This window comes from Phoca vitulina, unplaced genomic scaffold (assembly GCF_004348235.1).
Source record: "Phoca vitulina isolate PV1807 unplaced genomic scaffold, GSC_HSeal_1.0 scaffold23, whole genome shotgun sequence".
Taxonomy (NCBI): domain Eukaryota; kingdom Metazoa; phylum Chordata; class Mammalia; order Carnivora; family Phocidae; genus Phoca; species Phoca vitulina.
The window spans coordinates 11,055,380-11,075,970 of NW_022589726.1; the positions used below are offsets into that span (position 1 = coordinate 11,055,380).

Sequence of the window (20,591 nt, forward strand, 5' to 3'; positions counted from 1 at the left end):
TGAAATAAGTCAAGCAGAGAAAGTCAATTATCATATGGTTTCACTTATTTGTGGAACATAAGGAATAGCATGGAGGACATTAGGAGAAGGAAAGGGAAAATGAAGGGGGGGGGAGTTGGAGGGAGAGATGCACCATGAGAGACTATGGACTCTGAGAAACAAAGAGGGTTTTAGAGGGGAGGGGGGAGGGGGGGATTGGTTAGCCCAGTGATGGGTATTAAGGAGGGCACGTACTGCATGGAGCAGTGGGTGTTATATTAAAAGAATGGATCGTGGATCACCACATCAAAAACTAATGATGTATTGTATGGTGACTAACATAACATAATAAAATTTAAAAAAAAAAAGTAAAAATCTCACTGGTGAAGGAAAATATATTGTAAATGTAGTGGATTAAATACTTACAAAGCTAGTATAAAGGTTAAAAGACAAAAGTAGTAAAATTAACTACAATAATTAGAGGATACACAAAATAAAAAGATGCAAAATATGATATCAAAAACATAAAATGTGTAGTGGGGGCAAAAATATAAAATTTTTATAATTCATTAAAATTTAAGTTTCCATCAATTTAAAGTAGACTTATTTTAGACTAAAGACACCTGCAGATTGAAAGTGAGGGAATGGAGAAACATTTATCATGCAAGTGGATGTCAAAAGAAAGCTGGAGTATCAATACTTATATTGGACAAAATAGACTAAAACAAAGACTGTAACAAGAGACAAAGGCACTATATAATAATAAAGGCGACTATCCAACAAGAAGATAGAACAATTGTAAATATTTATGCACCCAACATAGGATCATCCAAATACATATGTTAATAACAAACATAAAGGAACTACTGATAAGAACACAGTAATAGTAGGGGACTTTACATCATTGGACAGATCATCTAAACAGAAAATCAACAAGGAAACAATGGCTTTGAGCAACACACTGGACCAGATGGATTAACAGATATATCCAGAACATTCCATCTTAAAACAGAATACATTCTTTTCAAGTGCACATGGAACATTCTCCAGAGTAGATCACACATTAGCCCACCAAATAAGCCTCAAAATTCAAAAAGATCAAAGTCATACCATGTATGTTTTCTGACCACGAGGCTGTGAAACTAGAAGTCAATCATGAGAAAAACCTTGGAAAAACCAGAAATAACATAGAGGTTAAATAATGTGCTACTAAACAATGAATGGGTCAATCAGGAAATAAAAGAAGAAATAAAACAGTATATAGAAGAAATGAAAATGAAAACATAATGGTCCAAAACCTTTGGGATACAGCAAAACTGGTTCTAGGAGGGAAGTTTATAGCAATACAGGCCTACCTCAAGAAGAAAAGTCTCAAACAACCTAACCTTACACCTAAAGGAACCAGAAAAAGAACAACAAACAAAACCCAAAATTAGCAGAAGGAAGGAAAAAATAGAACAGATCAATAAAACCAGGAGCTGTTTCTTTGGGAAGAAAAATCAATAAATTTGATAAACTGCTAGCCAGACTCATCAAGAAAAAAAGAGAAAGGACTCAAAATCACAAATGAGAGAGGAGAAATAACAACCAATACCACAGAAATACAAGCAATTATAAGAGAATTTTGTGGAAAACTATATGCCAACAAATCGGACAACCTGAAAGAAATGGGTAAATTCATAGAAACATAGAAACTGCAAAAACAAACAGGAAGAAGTAGAAAATTTGAATAGACAGATGACCAGCAAAGAAATTGACTCTAATCAAAAATCTCCCAACAAAGAAATGTCCAGGACCAGATGGTTTCACAGGTGAATTCTACCAAACATCCAAAGAAGAGTTAATACCTATTCTTAAACTGTTCCAAAAAAAAAAAGAAAGAAAGAAAGAAAAAAAAGAAAAAGAAAAGGAAAGAAAGCCTCCAAATTCATTCTATGACACCAGCATTTATCCTGCTACCAAAACCAGATAGCACTAAAAAAGAGAACAACAGGCCAATATCCCTGATGAACATGGATGCAAATTCTCAGCAACATAGTAGCTCATATGGAATTTAAGAAACAAAAAAAATAAGCAAAGGGAAAAAATGAGAGAGAGAGAGACAAACCAAGAAACAGACTCTTAATTATATTTAGAGAACAAACTGATGGTTACCAGAGAGGAGGTGGGTAGGGAGAAGGGTGAAATAGGTGATGGGGATTAAGGAGTGCACTTGCCGTGACAAGCACCAGGTGATGCATGGAAGTGTTGAATCAATATACTGTACCCCTGAAACTAATGTAACATTATGTTAACTGGAATTAAAATAAAAACTTAAAAAAAAGACAATGTGTTATGTATATATACAATGGAATATTTTCAGCCAGAGAAAAGAAGGAGTTCTTGCCATCTGCAGCAATATGGATGGACCTAGAGAGGGCATTATGTTAAGTGGAATAAGTCAGACATAGAAAGCCAAATAGCATAGAATATCTCTTACAGGTGGAATCCAAACAAAAGAAACCAAAAGTACCCCCAGAACACCAAGCTTACAGAGAACAGATTGGTGATTGCTAGAGGTTGGAGGATGGGGGTGGGCCAAATGGGTGAAGGATTCAAAAAGCACAACCTTCCAGTTATAAAATAATTAAGTCATTTGGACATTAAGTACAGCATGGTGACTACAGTTTACAATACTGTATTGCATATTTGAAAGTTGCTAAGAGAGTAAATCTTAAAAATTCTCATCCCATGCAAAAAAATTTTCTAACTATGTGGTGATGGATGTTAACTAGATCCTTGAAATTATTTTGCAATGTATACAAATATTGAATCATGTTGTGCACCTGAAACTGGTATGTTATGTCAATTATATCTCAGTAAGAAAAAAGAATTAAAATTTTATAAAAAAATAATCTTTTTATATGCCTAAGGGATTTTTTTTTAATGCATGCAAGTTTGGCACTCTATGTGTAAATTTGGAGGTTTTATTTAACTGTGTGTTGTACCTGTCAATGGAGATAGAACAAAATCATACCTGAATCTGAATTTGCTAAGCTTTACTGAACATCTATTCAGTGCCAGTCATTATATTAGGAACTAGATATCCAAAGACAGGTATAGTCACAAATCTTTCTGCTGAATACAGGTGCCACTTCTTATGCACATTGTCTTGTCCCATATAAGTGGAAGTTTGACATATTTTTTCTGACCTACCTCCTCAGGTTACATACCCCTTATTATGAGATACCAGGTTAGTTAGGCAAGAGAGGGCAGTCTTTTGAGAAGATATGTAAGGCAAGCCAAGTAATTTAAAAAACTGTCATTCTAAATCGTCCATGCGTAAAGGATGCATTTTTTATAAGAACAACAACAAGAGAAACCATTATTACACCAAAGAAAATAACCTCATTCCTTAGTCATACCACATACAAAAAGCTAAGAAACATAGTAGTCAGAAACATATTTTAGAGCCGGTATGCCTAGTGATTTAGTCTAATACATAAGCAAGAAAATGTTGTTCCTTGGGAAGGGAATAATAATCTGTGTTTAATTTAAGATGACTTTTACATGAAAAAAAAATTGCTCTAAGACTCCAGAATGTTTCCAAGAGTTGTATTAGCTTTGCCTTTATCACTCACAATGGCTGCATTGCCAGGAGCTGTCTGTCTATTTTTACAATGGTCCTATTTGCCTCAATGAGAAATGGCTGCTGTGATCTCTTGAGAATGTCTTCAAGGATGGTGTAATGATTAAGAAACCAGTCTCTGGAGACAGATTACTTGGGTTCACATCCCGACTCTGTCACTTAGTAGCTGGTGGCCTTGGGCAAGTTACTTTACATCTATGCTCCTCAGTTTGCACATCTGAGAGATCATGATAATAGTATATCCACCACATAGTTTCCCTATATAGATTAAATGAGTTAATATTTGTAAAGCACTTAAAACAGTTCCTGTTCAAGGGTAAGGGCTATATGTACTTGTTAAGTAAACTACATTAATCAAGAAAGTTGTTTATAGGCTCATAAAATGGGCCAGCTTTTTCAAAACTGAAACATGAACATTATTATTCCAAGTAGTAAGTCTTATTAAATAAGCACTAACATAGAGATATCTCAACACTTCCCTTACCACCTCCATTCACATTTTTTTTCAACTATCTTTTTTTTTATTTAAGTTCAATTAACATAGTGTACTATTAGTTTCAGAGGTAGAGTTCAGTGATTCATCAGTTGTACATAACGCTCAGTGCTCATCCCATCACATGACCTCCTTAATGCCCGTCACCCAGTTACCCCATCCCCCCACCCTCTCCCCTCCATCAACCCTCAGTTTGTTTCCTATAGTTAAGAGTCTCTTACGGTTTGTCTCCCTCTCTGACTACGTCTTGTTTTATTTTTCCCTCCCTTCCATTCACATTTAAACATGGACTTTAAAAAGCACAAATTCTTCAAAGTTTGGTCTGTGTGCCTATTCCCTTTTGGATTAGCTACAGAAAGATCATGCCAGAAAGGAACCACAGAGTTGAGTATGTGGATTCTAGTGTCTGTAATGGTAACAGGATCTGGGCCATTCCAGTTACCTACTTCACATGGGCCTGGTGAAAAACTGTAACGGCAGGTTTATGCTGCAGAAGCAGAAACACTTTCTCCTTTACAGCCACCAGAAAATGGCGAGGACTCTTGAGGACTTATCAGAGCTACCAAGTGAAGGAGACAATTTTTTTTTTCCTGAACATTGCAATTATTGTCATTTACGCAACTGATATTTCTACATCCATTGGTATAATTCAAAGACAGTCTCACAAAAAAGTTTCCTTCTATGGTTAAAAGGTTCCATTCACTTGAGAGAAAGAAATGTTATGCTAGGGTTTATGTGCTAGGTTTGTGGTTTTTTGTTTTTTTTTTTAAGTTTTTTTCGTACTTGTTTGCCTATGGCAATTTAAGATGAGGTTAGCTTGGAATAGTTGGTACGGCAGTAAAGGACTATTTTATTGAATGCTGAGCTGCTCTTACCTATTTTGCTATTACTAATACAACATTAATGTTCTTACTAAATCACAAAAACACCAAGTAGAAACTGATGCTGAAAGTGTTTATAGATATTCAGCAATTAGCAGAGGCTAATAATTCCTATTTATGAAATAACAAATAAAACCTAAGTGATTTTTTTAACCTCAGTACATTTCAAACAAAATGTGTTATATATAAGTTTTTGCTCTTAGGAAAGAAAAAAATTGTGTTAGACCTTATGTGCATAATATACCCTCTTTATCACTTATCCCGACTCTAGTATAACATTTGAAAATAAAACAGATTTGGCACAGGAAATGCTTAGCTTTGGAAAGGACAACTATAGTATCAGAGAGCCAGAAATGCATCCATACTTAAAGCCTTATTATACAATTAGAGTTCATATTTTATAACAATGGAATAATGAGAATATTAAATACATAAACTTCTGTTTTTGAAAATATTTCAAAGTATTGTTTGTAAGTGTTTAAGAGTTGGCATTTATTGTATTCTCATTATAGGCACTATTGCAGTTAACCTGCATAGCAGTGTGATGAGATAGGGACCACCTCCACGTATAGGAAAGGAAACAGGTTTTTTGTAGTGGAATAACAGGGCCACACACTTAATAAATACTCAAGTCAGAATAAGCCCATGGCTGGATGATACTCTTAACCCACGCTCTTAACCATTACTAATTAATTACTGCCTGCCTGATTCTCTGAAAATCTTAAATTCATCATTTTCTTTATCATCATCAGTAGATGAACATTCAATATATGTAGGACACACTACCTCTTAGCCAACTTTTAATTATTCATGGTAAAGAGAAGAAAAAAATTAGGGGAAATTGAAATTCACAATGATCATTTTTCAATTTTAGGCAAAAGCAGGAAAATGCCATTATAACTTTTCATTATGATGTAATAGAAATAAGAAAATATATCAGCAAATGAACACTACACTTAAGAGAGTATTAATGTTTTAAAATAGATCTAGATTTTGTAAGAAGCCTATTTTGACCTCTTTGTTACAATGAATCTTCTATCTCAAAGGTAATAGTATGTGCCATGGCTTTAATTGGATTCTGGGTTCATGACCTTGGATTACAATAGTAACTGATAACATTATAGTCAGTCTTTAACATTACAACCTCAATGTCTCATTTTTATGATAAAAAGTTGAAGAAGTTAGTACAGAGCTATATCTAGGAACCCTTTCTCAATGCCAGCCTTAAAAATTTATTAGCAACTTGATGTGGTTTAATGGGTTTCAGAAATGTTTTATGCTTCAAGAAATGTTCCGGTTTTTTTTGCCGATCACAGTGACTGAAATTCCTGTATTAGAGAATCATTCATAGAGTTAAGATTTTAACATTCATAACATAAAATAAAATTAAAAAAAAGATTTTAACATTCAGGAGTTGTTTACTAAAATTGAAATTTCCACAATAAGGATAATTATTCTATATGGATGAAGATATAATTTATTGTCCGTAATAGAACATATTTCCAAGATAAACCCAACTGGAAGTCAGGACAACAGGTGTAAATTGGGACTATTACTCAAACTGAAAAATACAGTAACCCCAAGTATAAGTAACAACTTATGTTTTGAGCATTAGATGCAAGTCAGTTTGGAAATAAGACTCAAACTAAATATGATTGTTATGCAGAGGTACTATGCAGGTAGAATACCAAAGATAAATTTCAAATGTTACCTAATTTAGTGGATGACTGATCAATACCAAGTTCATCAGTAAAACTGAACTCCTGAAACTTGACTTTCACTTTTAGTAATGGTTGTTTAGTAGTATTGTCAAACTATTCCACCTTCCCCTTCTCCAAAAGGAGACTGAAGAGCTTAACAAAATATAAGATGGTAGACTTGGAGGCATTGGAAGCCAACAAGAAAGAGAAGAGTTTCTGGTCCAGGATTTGGGTTGGATGAAGATCAAGAGAGATTTGTCCAGTTTTAGGAGTTATTTAACCATGAAGGTAATTGTCAATGTTAGAGGGAGTACAAAAGGTGGCAAAAGAGGAGATGCAAAAGAGATCAAGAACAAGTAGAACAAATAGAAAGTACTTGGTAGATTTTAATGCAAATTTATCAGTGACTATACTGAATGTAAATGGCTTAAATGATCCACTTAAAAGGCAAATAAGTGCAAGGATTGTTACTCTGGATCAAAAGATCAAAACACAAATACATGCTGCTTAGCAGGGACGCATCTAAATTATAATAAAGAAAAACTGAAAATATGAAAATAGAAAACATACATTTATGCAAACACTAACCTAAAGAAAGCTGATATAATGATATTAATAGTAAAGAAGAATGTGGCAAAAATTATTGCTAAGGAGAAGCATTTCCTAATGATGAAGGGTTTAATTCCTCATGAAGAGACCACGTGGTAAGTGACTTTCTGCTTACATTAGTGCTTGCATGTTACTTCCATTTTTATTAGAATTAGTAAAAATGAGTTTTCACTGTGGTCAAGCAGTATTATAAGCACTGAACACATATTACTTTACTTGATCCTCACAACCACCCCCGGAGATAAAATTATTATTATCTTCATTTTATACATGAGGTATTTTTCCACAGGAGAATGAGAAATAAGGAGGTTGCCCAAAATTACATAGCTAATAAGCAATGGAGTGGGGACTAAACCCAGGCAGTCTAGTCTCCAACCTATAAGGTTAAATATTTGAATAGGAAAAGTTTAAATGGACCAAATAATTTTTGGCTTCCCATCTGCTCCACATTTCAAACCAGTTTGCATTGGATGGGGTGGTGGCTAAGATGCTCTTTTCCTTCTGCTTCAGTTATCCATTTGCATTCTTCTCCATCTCTTCTCTTCAGAACCCCCTTAAAGCAGAGATATGGTATTTTTTCTCATGACTGGCCTCACACTTCTCCTGAATTTCATTATCCCAAGAACAGCTGAAGAGTTTGGGGAGGAGACATCCCTTCAAAGGAAAAGCTAAATGGAAGGGCAGAGTGAAGGAAGAGTGCCCTTCTTTTTCTAGATTGTTTTTCTATACTAGGGGATGTCTCAATCTAGCTAGATTATAAGGGAATTTAAGTCATGCATTGAGGAATTCTTTGCCAATAGTCAGCTGAAAACATGTGCCAGAAAAAAACTTTTGCTTCCTGTACACACAGAGACTGCCTTACTACCCTCTCCTATAAAACTCTGTAAATCTCACTGTCTGAAAAGAAAGAACAGTGGCTTCCACAGGGCTTAAAAAAAAAAGTCATCATTGAGGTCTCCTGTGTTTACTCGGGTTCTATCCAGTTCTGACTTCCAGGAATGAGACTTTTGGGAGGAGGAAGGTATGCAGCATGTGTGTTTCTAGTTCCTTTTTTGTGTGCCCACATGAGAACAAGGACCATATCTGCTTTTGCCCCATCCTCAGTAGGTAACATAGAAGCAACAACAACATTTGTTGAACAAAGAAACTGATGAGTGAATAACGTCTGCAACATCATCTCCTACTACTCTCTCCTTGTGTACTCCATTGACACCACACCACCCTCCTTTCTTGTCTCAGGTCATTTACACATGTTGTTCCCTCTGTCTAAAATGCTCTTCCCCCAACCATTAGCTTGACTGACCCTCACTGCTGTAGGCTTTTACTGGTCTCATTTCTCAGCAAATCTTCCCTGTCTAAGCTAACTACCACAAAAACCCCTCTCTTCCTCTTGACTCTACTTTTCTCCTGGCATGGCATAACATATTTGAAAATTTTAATTATTGTGTCTGTTGTGTGTCTGCCTCTCTAGATTGTCGGTTCATAGGGGTAATGATTTTTTTCACACCTAGGACAGTGTCTGCTACTGAGTATGTGCTCAATCAGTATTAGTCAAGTGAATGAATGGAAGAACCAGACATGCAGGACCTATTTCACTAGGTTTGAAGCCCCAGAATGAGGATCTCAGTCCCCAGGCTATCACTTGCTCCTTAGATGCATCTTCCAGAAGTTTCACTTAATTTATCTGAACTTCAGTTTCTTCAACTGTAAGTTGAAGATAATAGTAATTAATAAAAAGGCCTAAGATCTGTAAGTAGTAAATGGGGATAGTCTTGAAGAATAACTCTGAGGATTACAAGAGAAAACAAATGTGCCCTAAGTTGTCTATTGATACCAGCAATTACGATCTGAGAGGTGGAGGCAAAAGAAAGCGTGAGGAGGGTTCCAGGTTTCCCTGAGGAGAAGGATCAGCTGTCTTTGGCATTCTAGTCTAGACCAGAAAATGGAGTCTGCTGCATTTTGCTAAGCAAAAATTAACTTCTCTTTGCCTTTTAAAATACTAGCCTCTGTATTTGGAAAAAAATGGAGGGAGGGGTCAGGGATCCTGAACTAAATATAGAGCATATAATCAGTGTATAAGAGAGAGAGATGGTATGCACAGTATTATTTTGGGGGTGAATCCATCATTGTGGTATTTATTTACTTTGTTCTATTATAAGAAATTTGATGGTATTTCATTTATACCACCACACCTGATGTCAAGTGAGCATGTAATACTTAGGTGTAGGATAATTGTCACCACGGAATATTTCATGAGAAAATTTTCCTGACAGTGTTAAGCAGCAGTATGGAAATTCCTCAAGAGAGAAGTGCATTAAAAAAAATCAGGATAATTTCTAACTGAAATGTTAACTGTAATGAGTATGCCAGAATCAACCTTGATGTATCTATTTGGACATTTTCCACATCCCAAGTGGTTAGTCTAATACCAATTAAAGCATCACACATTGCTATTATCTTCTTGCATTATTATTTTCATGAATTAATTTTGTTTTAAATATCAGACCTTTTCCAAATGAGAATAAATTTAAATATCCAAGCTGCGAATGTGAAACTGATGTCAGGACCCATACATATCTATAATTTCAAATTCTGAAACCAGAGAATCATGGGAATAATCCTAAAAAAATAGAATGGGGGGAACTGACCTTTTGGGTTACTTAATCGTTCCCTTAGCTATTCACAGAGAATCCAAATAGTAGCTCTAGGTTTCCTTCTTGTGAAATTACTTACCACTTTCCTCTTATATTCATTCCTTCATTTGTCCTTTTATCTATCCGCCCACCTACCCATCATTTCAGTTTTGCAATTTAATAAATACTAGGCATCACATATGTGCCTGGAAAGCTGCTTAGCAAGGACGAAGCAAAATGTACGCTAATATCTTTTTTCTAATACATCATAGTTTAGTGCGAGAAACAAGGAGATTAATAAATAATCAAAATATGATGAGATATGTCTTAGATGTATGGACAGAGTGCTGACTGGATGAATCACAAAGGTTTATGAATTATGAAGTGGTAACATTTCTTCTGAGACTTGAAAGTATTTCAGGCAAAGCTAAAATATATATACAGATAAGGAGCTATGAATGGGCGTATCAAGTCCTATGAGTATTAGTTAGTTATGACTAGAGTTGAGCCTGTGTCTCTCTGAAGGGGTTGGGAAGGTGGAGAGAGGAAGGTGGGTATGTTGATATGAAGCTCCTCTAAATTTTCTCCAGCTTCATCCTTTGTCACATGTGTCTTTGGCAAGTCATGACACCGACCTACTGTAGGACTGCACTGGCTCTGACCTGTGTGGATAAAATCAAGTGATCATGGTGACAGGAACTCAAAAGCTTCATTCTTTCTCAGGCCCTATTTTAGTCTTACATTTTCCAGTGAGGTAGGGAGAGATCTAGGCATGACGGGGACAGGGGATTAGTTCTTACTACTCAAAGACTCAATCTGTTTTTTCAAACTTGGGAAATACTTTTTTTATATTATAACATGATTAATTTTTTTCTGCTATTGGTTTTAACTATCCTCAGCTCTCAAATTTATGTAGGAAATGTTTTACTTTGATTCATATTACCAAAACCTTCCATTGTCTAATTCGAAATTACTAGCCACTCCTTCATATGATTTTATTATTTGTTATTGTTATTCATGTTATGCTCTCAAATAGTAAATTGTTCAAATATTTGAAAATCAAACAGTACTTGTTTTATATCTCTGGAGTACTTTGGAAAAGAGATGATAAAGAAAAGCTTTGAAAGTCTCGATCTAGAAAATGTCATAAATTACAACTGAAAAATGTCATGGATCTCATTCAGGCTGTTAATGAGGATTACATAGTTGATGAGCAGAGACTAACAAAGCTGGCTTGTGGGTGGCTAGACCTATACTATACATTGGTTAAATGACTTGGCCCCATTTACCAGCATTAAATGTATGTGTAAGTGTATGATTCAGGTTCATGCTGTAGCAAAATCACAAATTACTGTAGACATGGATGTCCAGGAAAGCCTATGAATGGTTAAGGTAGCAAATATTAAATATTTGAATTGTAATTGAATATTACTACATAATACTATTTGTATAATTCTTTTACCCTTTTATGTCAAAATGGTTGTGTATAGATTTCTATATACTTTCTCCCTTGATTTTAATGAACTTTTTTATTAAGTTTGTGCAGAATGCTTCCCAAAGTATTAACAAGAAATTCTCATGACTTTTGTATCAATTTCTTGCAATAGCTTTTTATTTTAGGTCCCATTTATGAGTATGTGTTTTTCTGAAATTAAAGAAAAAAATGTTCTAAGAGTTTATAATCCTCTAGGGAGAGATGCAATCCTATCTCCATTGTGACTTTTATGGACGTAAAGGAAGTTATTGTCTCTCTGTCCCTTTATGTTTGTTGAAATGTTCCCTTTCTCCCAGGTTTGCTTCTTGTAATCATCTGTTGAACAGTGGAGTACCTGACGTGTGTTTATTCCTTAGGCAAACGTGTAAAACTCTTCAAGTTCGAATGGAGAAGTAGAAAGAGAAGGTTTCTGCTGTGCCTGATGACAATTTTTGATTTTTCCACACTCAAAAAAATTGTGGCTCCACGTTGGAGCACTAGTGTGGCGAATCCTAGTGTTGGTCGGATTCTAAGGAAGGGACAGAAGTTTCGTTGAGGAGTAAAGATTCAAAACATCTCCTGAAATGAGCTCTCGTCTTGGTTTATTTCTCCCAGAGCAGCAGGTGTGTACATTGTGTTACAGGACTAACTGTAACCTACTCTTTCTTATAGTTACCATTAGCATTCCAGGTGCTCCTGATTTCAGAGGGAAAGATGAACTTGGTACAGCTTTAGGGATCAGAAGGCAAAGAACTGTCTCAGTGGTCAGTAAAGAAAGGCACTGAACTATCTTTTATAGAACTAAGGGGGCATCACTCTTTGAACTAATGAGAACCACAAATTAAAACTGCCACAAAGAGGTGAACCTAATATTGTCACCTACAATGGCCCTGCAGTTGATACTGTTTTTCCAAGAATAGGAAATGGATAATACAAAACTGGGTGTATTAGTGGACCTCTGTCAGTGTTCAACCTGCCTATTAATGTGGAAATTAGCATGAAAAGTACTGAGCCATCAAGCTTTCACTGAATCTCCATAAACCAAGTGAAGATTGTGTTCTTATCTAATGGTCCAATCTTCATGTATTTACACTGCCCTATAATTGATTCAGCTATGTCAAACTAGCATCTAAACAATGAGAAATAGCTAAAGATTCACATTTTGACCAACTTTAGGAATTTGAAGCTACAGAATTGTGACTGGTATTGTAAAACCAAAAAACAAAAACAACCCAGGGAACTATATAACTGAGAAATACAAAGGAAAAAGCAAAGCACCCAGTATATTAAACATCATAGACTATATTACACTGTTTTTCAGAAAATACATTCTAGTTTTGCAACTTACAGAAGATGAATTTTTTTCCAAAGATCTACCACATATGGAAGGATCATCTCTAAATGTAATATTATGGAAAAGGACAGGGAGGGGAGGAGGGCGTATGTGTTACTTCAGGCATGATACTAGCTTGGTACAAGTTCCACCAAGTTCTTCTCCAAGTGACAGCAACATATTCTTTATTCAGACAGGTATCTCAAGGAAAGGTTGTAACTAAGAGCCATTCGTATTTGTAACTCAACCTATCCTGGAAGTTCAGAGAAAATGTTGCTCTTAGTAATCTCCAGGCTACTAAGAAGAATTTCTTCCATGTTTCAGCCTCTCTCCCCAACTCCACGTATCTTAACTTCACCTTTTGAGTACAATTCATACTGCTAGCCCTCATATGCAGTGAGGCTGAAGTTCTTGAGAAGTGCCATACTTGAGCAGATAAATTTAAACTTCTCAAGTAAGGCTTTAAGTCAGAAAGTGGATAAAAACTATCAATTCAAATTATGCCTTTATAAATTAGAGGTGAGTCTAAAAAAATGAACCTAATATCAAATTTGGCAGGTAAAGTACCTTCCAATTGAGTTCAAAATCTCAACTGTCTCTAAAAATGTGTGAACTATGCTGGTATATGAAATAATATTTTTTTTAAGTCTACTCAGATTACCTCCAAGTATTCAAATATAATTGTTTTCCCCTTTTAAGAACTTTTCAATGTTTTTAAGTGAAACATAACTGGATCCCATTATCTGTTTCTTTCAGAATGATCTTAATTTTGGGGGTCATTTTCCACCTGGAATAAACACAAGGTGTGAACAGGGGCCAGGAGAAGGAAAGTCTTACATTTCCTTAATGTCCCAAAGGAATTTATTAACTACCCAAAGAGAAATCAGGGAATGTTTTTTTGTGTGTGCGCTAGCAGTGAATGTCATCCAGACAGAATCAGTTGATCTGCTTGTGAGTAGATGAATGTGCATAAATGGCAAAGCAAACAGTCATCTGCTTTCATGAGTCACATAGAAGAGTTCATGGCAGGCGCCCCGTACAGCTTTCAAAGTTCCGAGAAATAGTGCAGGTCCATCTGTTCAAAAGATTCATTTCCAGTCAAGATCTTCATTTGCACAGCATAGGAAGCTGCAAGCCATTGACAGATGTTGTGTTTGTGATAAAAGCTTACTGGTTTTGCATTCTAATATATAATGAGTAGGCTTCTTAGAAAAATGAAGTCTACCCAGTGGTTATACCACCACTGAATTTAGGTAATCTGGATAAAGTTTTATCCCATTTGGAATTAGTGCTTCTTAAAAATGTCAGAGTAGTTTGGGGATAGAAGGGAATGAGAAGCTCACTGGATCCAACAGACTCACTCAGTAGGTAGAAACCCTGGAAATTCAGAGATTTTTAAGTGACTTGTCCAATGTGCTCAGACTAGCAGGTAGTAACAGTAGTGTAAAACTCATCAGGGTAAGGCCACCCCTCTTCCGTTACGCTTGGTGTTTTGGTTCTCCCCAGCAGTGTAGTTAGATTATATGACATTTTCTGCTTCCACACACTGTGTTATACCAGTTAGCTAGGGCAATGCTCTCTGTTGTTTGAAAGGACTATGCTTCCAATCACCCAAGGCTGTTAAATTTTTAGAGAATTTATAAGACAGATAACAAGGTCATTTAGTAGAAATGCTCACCCTAGCAGAAGCATTATGCAGCTGGCTTTTGGTGCCTCAAATGTTAAAATAAATGTTCAGGCCAAGCCAGCACTGGACATTCTTATGAAGGAAAATTAAACTGTGGCATGAAAATCCAACAGTTTTCATGGCTATGGGAATCACCTCCATTGCCAAGAAAATAAAATAAAGCCTTAGTTTTTTTATACAGGTGGGTAGATTTATGAAGATGATTCATACGTCATTGCCTTACAGTGTTTCATCTATACGTAAATGCTGTCTGGTCAGCTTACTCTTGAAGGATTATTCTAGACCGACAGGTTCTTTCATTTTGTAACACCTCATTACATAAGGTGCTTTAAGATAGGACGAGTGCATTCACGTACAATTATGACCAGCTCGATGGCAGCTTTTCTCTAGTTTAAATGAGAAAACCTGCTACTGCAGAGTATGTTAGTTTGACTTGGTGACTGTTGTGATGTCATGAAGTAGCTGTATTATAAAGACTGGACATGCACTGCATTGAAACCTACCACCTCCTTTTGGAAATATTGCCACATATTTATTCCTTGCCTTCCAACTGTTTAAATATTGTTCATCAGTCAAAAATAAATGTTTCTCTAATAACTTGGGTATTTACTGTAAATTCAACATGTTTTTATGAAACTGACTTATAATGTTCACAATGCATTGTCTGTTCTATTATTGTGTGTATATGACCCATTTTATATTCACAGGAATGTAAATACTGTTCAATAGTTTCTCATAACAAGATTTTAACGACCACACTGGAGAAAAGATTATTTTTTTGAATTAAGCTAAAATGATAAGATTCACATCGATGCTGTGGAAATTTGACGGGATTTCACAACTTTATGTAGACTGGCAAACTGAACAACTGGGATTTAAAAAAATCTGGAGTATGGGTTAGAACTCAGAGTAGAACAATATCAGAGGAATCATCAGTAATAAGAAAATTTACAAATCTGCATTTTGTTTTGGCATAATTTTACCACATTTATTTTTTAAGGCTAGATGGCTAAAATATAGTGCTCATTTCCTAAATATTCTGTATGCAAAGTCTGATGGCAGCTGGTCCATTAAAAAGACAAAAAAAGAATGAAAAAGAATGGATTATGTGTCTATAAACACTAGTAATGAATGATCAGAAATAATCAAGGGCAAAAACTAGGAATTCAGTGCATTCAGAGGGCTAGAAGTGTATGTGTGTTTATATATAATATATAATAATAATTACCATTTACATAGTGTTTATTACATGCCTGGCACTGTTCTAAGCACTTGACCTAGTAGCTTGTTTGCTCCTCAGCTCATACAACCCTACGATGTAGGTACTAATATTATCCCTGTTTTGCTCAAGGTCACACACTGAGTTATCAGCAGAACTGAGCACGGAACCTAGGAAGCCTGGCTTCAGGTACACTCTTTGTAACCACTACTCCATATCACCTCATCTGAAAAGTGTCTCACTCCCAAAGTAGGCCCAAACAGTGGCGCTTCCCTCTTGATCTGACTTTATGACTATTAAGAATACGAAATGAGTAATTGCAAGGTCAGTTTCTATAAGACACTGAAAATTAAATCAATACTTACAGAGAAAGCAGCAGTAATGCCCCCTCCAGTAATTATCCTATGTATCGCCTTTTGTGTCATGTTTGGGAATTACTACTACTACCACCAGTTATTTTTTACCAGGGCGCCTGGGTGGCTCAGATGGTTAAGCGTCTGCCTTCTGCTCAGGTCATGATCTCAGGGTCCTGGGATCGAGCCCCGCGTCGGGTTCCCTGCTCAGCGGGGAGCCTGCTTCTCCCTCTCCCTCTGCTGCTGCCTCTGCTTGTGTTCTGTTGCTCTGTCAAATAAATAAAATCTTAAAAAAAAAAAAAAAGCATTTACCTGGACACTTTGGAAGGATTATGTGATTTAACCACAATAGCAAATGCATGGGGTCTGGTAATACCATTCTCATATTATCCTTGGGGAAGACGAGGCTCAGGGAGTTCAAATAACTTATTCAGCCCCACAGTGTGAGAAAATGCTAAGGAAGAGATCTGAACCCAGGCTGCACTGTCATACCTCCCATCATAGTGTGTTGCCTCCCACTGATAACTCAGGCGGCAGGCCTTGAGTGGGGAAAGGAATTACAACCTCCATGAATAGGATTATTTTAAGAACTTTATAAAATCATCTTTTACACTTGGGGACGGGATAGATTCTTGAATTTCCTTTTTAGCCTTTCTAATTTATCTTCACTAGAAGATAGGCAGAGGATACTCATAATGTTCAAAACATAAAATAAAAACAGTATAAAATAGCTGACTTAATTTCATATTTAACTAACGTCATGTATGCCACGACCTGGTTTTGTTTTCTCTGATTAAATTGGCGAACAGACTTAAAGGATGTGATTTTAGCACAAATTTTTGAGATAATCAGAATCCTATAATACATTTGTTAGACTGAGAGAAATAAATGGGATGGGTTTTTTAAAAAGGGGATAATTCTTAAAGAATTAGTGCTTTTTGTTTAATGTTAGCAGGTTAGCTCCATCCTGGTGGGTCATTACCGAGATAGCTCTGTGCTTGTGACTAGAAAAGCTGCCATTACTATTACTACTACTACTACTACTACTACCACTACTACTACTACTACTACTACTACTATTATTATTATTATTACCTTTTGCATGTATTCAGTGGTCAAGTATTTTTACTTGCTGAATTGGCTGGTGTGCAGCACACACAAATAAGATTTACATAAAAAGGAACAGCTGGGGGCGCCTGGGTGGCTCAGTCGTTAAGCGTCTGCCTTCGGCTCAGGTCATGATTCCAGGTCCTGGGATCGAGCCCCGCATCGGGCTCCCTGCTCAGCGGGAAGCCTGCTTCATTCCTCTCCCACTCCCCCTGCTTGTATTCCCTCTCTGGCTGTGTCTCTCTCTGTCAAATAAATAAATAAAATCTTTAAAAAAAAAAAAAAAAAAGGAACAGTTGTGTGAAACATTGCCTTTGGAAAGGTAAATTCACTGAGGTGGTGATTAAAACGTACGAAGCTCAAGGCACAAGTGTAATGATGGTAGGACCATTTCTCTCCCTCATGCGGTATTTTATATCTACTGCCCTCAGAACCAAAATACAGTACGTTCATGGTAGCAAATGATATTTCCTACCCTGTAAAGATGGTTTTATTGCAACGTCCTGCTTCTAGTTACTGAAAACTTGCTGAAAATCCTCTTTACAAGCTACCACTTTTTACTATTTGGCCTCTTCCAAAAGATATGGCTGGAGTGAGAGAGAGAGAGAGCTATATTTAAGTTCTAAAAATAAGGCAATGCTTAATGTGGTGTATTAAAAAATTAAAATAAGAGCAACGTTTTTAAATGTTAGATTGTATTAATATTGCTTAAACAACGCTTGCATATCAGGAAAGGGTCAAACGGCACTTGTTTTCCAACTAGCATGCCAGAATTCTGACTTGAATAACTTGGACTTGTTTAATAAGCGTGTAAATTATCAAAGGGTTGGTTTTTTGTGTTATATTTTAGACAATTTCATTTTAAATTTACTGTGTCTTGTGTATTAGGTGATTAAAATTGGTGATAATGTACCTACATTCAAAATCATCCTTACGTTTTTAAATCTTTGGTTTTGCCATTTCATTTGGTACAAATCTGGAGGTTGTCAAGGAAGGTGCTGAGGCATGCTCACACATGTTCATATCTGTACTACCTTGAAAAGTACACGTAATTACTTAGCCTTTGTTTGGATTCCTTAAGAGTTCCTCTAATTTGACTTAAGTGTCTGGTAGTGTGAACCTCTCATTGTACTTCTAGTGGTTCTCTTGTTAAAGATTTGTGTATTACAAAAAACTCTGAACTTTTATTATACTACTTCAGAATAGACGTTTTCATAAGCATTATTATATTTGATCCTCACAGCAACCCTGTGAGGTTAACAGGATTATCCCCTTTCTACATACTGGAAAACTGAGGGTCCGAGAGGTGGCATGATGCATCCACTGTGCCTGCGAGTACTACCACCCTGACTGTAACCTTGAACTCCACACACCAAACAACAATTACTTGATCAGAGTAATTTACAAAAAATGAAATCTAAAACAAATAGTCCACTTAGGCCCTATCTTCATCTCATAAAATGTGCTAGCATATTTTTAGGATTAATAAACTAGGAATATTGTGTAAAACTGGAGGAAAAAAGTCATTTTAATCATGTTTTGATCTATGCTTACTTAGACAATTCTTTTAGTCATGTTTACATTTTTATTTTCTAGCAATTATTTTAGCTGACAGAATAAAAATGTAGATTTATGATGTTCTTAGAATGTGCATTGTATATATGTGTTTATGTGTATACATTTTATGTTTACTGAGATGGACGAAAAATTTGTTCTACGTCCATAAACCTTTGGTATTGTACTGTAAATCTGAGTGTCTATTTTTAAAATTATGTAAAAACAAAGCTTTAACATATAGTTGAGAGAATCACTCCCCAGCTTTATATAAACTAGCAGGATGACATACTTAGCTTGGAATGAAGATAGAAGAATGCATCTACCATACCCACACAGATTACTAAGAACCAGGGCTTGAAATGACACAGGACAGGCCACTCACTCTTGTGCGGTCACGGCATCATGTCCTTCCAGTTGCCTATGCTGAATCCCTGCTGAGGCTCACCCATTTGTTCTCTCTCAGTCTCTCTCAATTCCTCTTTTTTCCTCGCACTAGTTTTGGAAATATAGTCCCTTATCATGCTACTAAGAGGAGAATCTCCAGAAAAGGCAAGTGGATCTTGCTCAGGCAATGGCCATCAAAGATTGTGTTAAATCAGTATTTATAAGAAAGTTTATCATAGGGGCGCCTGGGTGGCTCAGTCGTTAAGCGTCTGCCTTCGGCTCAGGTCATGATTCCAGGTCCTGGGATCGAGCCCCGCATCGGGCTCCCTGCTCCGCGGGAAGCCTGCTTCTCCCTCTCCCACTCCCCCTGCTTGTGTTCCCTCTCTCACTGTGTCTCTCTCTCTGTCAAATAAATAAATAAAATCTTTAAAAAAAAAAAAGTTTATCATAAAGAGTTTGTATTTTTCACAATGATCAGCTACCTCCATTGACCACCTGTGACATAATGTGTGTAGAAACATTCATATTTACTTTCCATGGTAAAGTACACTCACACTCAAACAGGGAGCCATTCACAGAACTTCTATAAAAATGACCACTAAGTGGAAGACAAATTGAAAGTGAGATTGCTGCCCTACCTAAAGAGAGCCCTTGCTCCCAGCATCTCTGGAGGTGAGCAGGCCCTTTCTGTATTTGTGTCCTTATATCCCCAGTTCAATTCCTTCCGTAGTTCCTCTGTGCATGGGAGTAAGAAGCTTTAAATATGCAAGCAGAGGCTCCTTCTTGGGCAGGATAGCTGATCAAAGAGACATAAATAAGATGGCTGCCTCCACACAGAAAATACTTGTTTTTGAATGTATAGCTTCCTTTTGTAGTGTAACTTGAGACCAGAGGTGGTAGAGCCAGAGCTAGGTTATTTTGCTTAATGTTTCTCTTTTTCAGAGTTGATCAAAAAACAACAAAACAAACAAAAAACAGCCTTTCCATAGATATTTTATGAAGGGATGAGTAATTATATAATGGAATAAAACCAAAGTATCCACAGTAGATTTCAAGAATTCACTTTTTGTTATAACCATTGCTTGAAAAGAATAGTTATGTAACTCTAAGTACCTTGATATTAGAGTATAACTAGGAATTCATTGAGACAGCAGAAATCTGTGTCTTTCTCTATATCCATCTATCATCTACATGTACGCATATATATAGAGAGATATATAGGTATCAAGTATTCTAGATGTTTATTATTTTTTCCTGTACACATTCTTTGGACTTAAGTAGGTGTGAAAAGCCAGTGGGGATCTCCCTTAATAATATTTATAATAGCATTAATAATACTGGTCAATTTTTTGAGAATTTTTGGACACTCTTAAAACTTGGTAAAATATCGTGCAATCATTGTTTTTCTCCCCAGGTATTTCTTTTCTGCTCATGAATAGTTAATTTTTCTGAAACCTAATTGAGTCAAATAAGCACTCAAGTTTTAAACTATTTCAAGAATGGATTTTATGGAGCCAATGCCCAAGGACTTTCTTGAAGATGTGGTCTGATTGT

At 36.1% G+C, this 20,591-nt stretch overlaps 1 protein-coding gene across 4 annotated transcripts in view; it reads left to right on the forward strand.

Moving 5' to 3' along the window:
• The window catches only part of TAFA2 (TAFA chemokine like family member 2), a 461,660-nt gene that overhangs the window by 435,368 nt on the left and 5,701 nt on the right, over positions 1–20,591 (forward strand). The window contains exons 5-6 of one of the 4 annotated variants that reach the window (XR_004301324.1): positions 11,775–12,020; positions 15,769–15,935. The exons of 2 other annotated variants lie outside the window; for them this stretch is intronic. The gene's annotated coding sequence lies outside the window, so the exon portion shown is untranslated. Of the gene's footprint in view, positions 1–11,774; positions 12,021–15,768; positions 15,936–20,591 lie in introns of those variants that run through there. One more of the 4 variants, XR_004301323.1, reaches the window with a different exon arrangement.